The sequence below is a fragment of the Olea europaea genome, unplaced genomic scaffold, assembly GCF_002742605.1.
Source record: "Olea europaea var. sylvestris unplaced genomic scaffold, O_europaea_v1 scaffold2594, whole genome shotgun sequence".
Classification (NCBI taxonomy): domain Eukaryota; kingdom Viridiplantae; phylum Streptophyta; class Magnoliopsida; order Lamiales; family Oleaceae; genus Olea; species Olea europaea.
The window spans coordinates 33,317-36,550 of NW_019244249.1; the positions used below are offsets into that span (position 1 = coordinate 33,317).

Consider the following 3,234-nt stretch of genomic DNA (forward strand, 5'->3'; position numbering starts at 1 on the left):
CAACGAATTTTCCTTTGGTAACGATGATATCTCTTTACCAACCGATATTCCGTGCCTCATGTAATCGTTTAACATTTGGATCTTTCACTTACGAATATTTCGTTGATAATTAGAAACGGATTATTTGTTGGTAAAAGTAATTCATTTATCCCACATCGAAAGTTCACAACAAAGTTTTCGGAGTCACCCTCTATAAATTAATTTGTGGTCCAATAAGTGATTAAACAATATTTCACTTCAGTAGGCTAAAAGTTAAAAAAATAAATTATTAAATAAATAATAATAACAATAATAAAAATCAAATAATTTTTTTTTTTTTTTTTATCATGTCTCACATCTATGCGGCTATTTACAATATTGATTTTTACCCATAGTTATTAAACCCGACCTGGTAGTCGACCCAAAAAAATCATTGGGCCATCGGGTCAGTGGTTGAACCAGTGACTCGGTGGTTGAACCGGTGGGTCATTGTTAAATTATAATTTTAATTAAAATATATTTTTGCAGTAAAAGGAAAATTATTTTGCTAAATCTAAATATAAATGTTTGACTCTTGATATATGACCAAAGATCACAAATTTCCCAAATGATCGAGGAAATGAAGTATAACCTTGGAAGCCAAGGTTTGAACCATTCTCGGTCCAAACCGACCAATCCGATTTTAATAAATGTGGGTTATACTTTGTGAATGACGATTATTTTTTTTTAAATAATAAAGAAGTCTTGAATAGTTTATTACGGCCCCGTTTGAGAGGGATTTTGAAAATTGATTTTTTGATCGTTAGAAAAAAAAGCGGGGTGAGAGAAGAAGTCAAAAACTACGGTTGGAATAGTAAAGTAGCGGTTAAAAAATCAATTTTTTGGGGTCAAAAATCCCTCCCAAACTGGCGCTATATTTCACAAAAATAATGAACATCTTCTTCCAATTTTTTACGTACAATTGATATTATAAAAGATTTTTAAGTTATTCTATTAGCAATAGAAGTTTAGTGGAATGGTTGAAATTCTTGAAAACAAGTGATATATATTATAGTATGAAGTATTAAGACAACTGTCAACTGTATCCTAGTGGTCTGTAATGAGTGTTGATTACAAAAGTTAGGGGATCAATTCCCTATATCATGAAAATTGGGTCATTTACAGTAAACCGTCGAGTTAATTCAAACCGGTTTACCGGTTCTTTATTGAAACTGGCCGGTTCGTCTGGTCTTAGACTGATTTAAATGCTGAACAGTCCGCTCATGAAACTTGGACCGGTCCATGGTCCGGTTCACCAGGTTTTTGGTCTTAATAACTATATTTTTACCAACTGCAATGGTAGACATTTCCCAACGGAAAATCGGTTGGTATTAACTAAAATTTTTACCAACGAAAATTTCGTTGATAAAAGATTCACACTTTACCAACGAAAAATTCGTTGTTAAAATATTTACTCTTTACCTACGGCAGAATTCATTGGTAGTCATCAACGATCCTCAAATTAGCAATGGATTTACGGTTAAAAATATTCCGTTGGTAAAGAGTATAACAATGGATATCGAGGTTTTAGAAATGAAAAATTCGTGCCTGAAGCCATGTTTTTTAGTAGTGTATTGAATGTGATTTAGGCCATATTAATTTTTTTGTCTATTGAATGTATTATTGTCTTTCTTATTCATTTTCTACTTCAAAAGAGTCATGTATAAAAGCAAATGTAAGAGCTAGCATTACAAGTAATTGATTTACATTCCAGTTTAATTTCTCTCTCTTTTAAATGTGATTTTTGTATGTACCAAACAAGCATTAAATACATTTTGGACAATTCATATATTCTCTTCCTATTGGAACATTCATTTTATTCTTCAAGTAAATAAAGAAAATGACAGGCCTTGTTTGATTTTACTAAAAATTAGTTTTTTAGTTGTTGTGATTTGAGTAACAATATAATAATGATGAAAAATATGAAATTGACAAAGAAATAGAACACTGATTTAAGAAGTTAGGCAATGTGTTTACATCTATGGGGCGAAAAAGCTATGATTTTTATTATGTATGACTAATATGTTACATCCCTGGCCCATTCACGACTTTAGAACTCATGCAAGACTTTTAAGGAAAATAAAAAATACCCTGGTACCGTATCCCCAATCTATTATGCATCACTAACAAACAGACACTAAATTATTGTCTGAGAGGCCAATGTCATAGCTCAACTCCGCTTCGACATTGGTCTATTTATTCTAGCAAACATGCGTTACATTCTATATGGGCAACATATTACAATATTAGTAGATCTTGATAAAAGGTAATGAAATGTATAATTAAAAAATTGAAAGAAAAAAAATTATGAATATCATAAAATTAATTATTGACTTTGATTTGAATTTTCATAACATTTTAACGAAACTAAACTAAATAGGGCTAAATATCCCCGTCACCTGGTCTATATGTTTAATTATAACCTAATACTCTTAAACCCTCGACAGCAAGAGGTTTTGCTGCCAAGTGTTGAGCTCCAGCAAGAGATGAGACAGGCACAACCTAAGGAGACAAGGAATTTCTCGGATTATAAATAAGAAAAGAAAAGGCCATTTTTTAAGGTTTCCTGTAAATCTCAAATGTTAAAAGATTGCTCCTTTTGGCCAGAGATTAACACCTGGTCTCGCCATAGACATGTTATTAAGAAGGGAACCAAACGAGACAGACAACCAGCCGTTAGCTGTTTCACAATCGCAGCTATCAATGCAAGTGTAATAAAAGACTACGGAAAAAGGCTTATAAAATATATGCCCAATGGTCATGCTTATTTGTGAAAACGAAGAAATCAAAGAGCACGAAAATCAAAATGGCACTATGAAAACCTAAGCAAAAAACATAAGAAAAATAAAATATATGGATCAAGAAATAATTTATAGGGCTAGAAGATTGTTTATATACCTGGAATGAAGATGGAATGGAGAGGAAATGGATATTGAATGAACTCAGTTCTTTCTTTTTCCCTTCTGGGAATGGCTGCCGCCATCACCATNGCTAATCATTGAACATTAAGATTCTTACTATTAAGTATTTTGATATCAAATAAATTCGAGATGATGATGAATCGTCGGATTGGATTAAAATCATATGGTTCGTTTAGAACCTATTAATGAGACTATATAAATAGTCAACACAATAATATTCAACTGGTAACCCATGAAAAAAGTTAGACCTAGTATTGCATTTATGGCTTGACCCAATGCATTTAGGACCATACTA

At 31.9% G+C, this 3,234-nt stretch overlaps 1 protein-coding gene across 1 annotated transcript in view; it reads right to left on the reverse strand.

Moving 5' to 3' along the window:
* LOC111382963 (transcription factor TCP2-like) overlaps window positions 1-3,000 on the reverse strand; it is a 15,459-nt gene extending 12,459 nt beyond the window's left edge. The window contains exon 1 of the transcript XR_002700651.1: window positions 2,917-3,000. The gene's annotated coding sequence lies outside the window, so the exon portion shown is untranslated. The remainder of the gene's footprint in view (window positions 1-2,916) is intronic.
* Window positions 3,001-3,234: the final 234 nt, after the last annotated feature.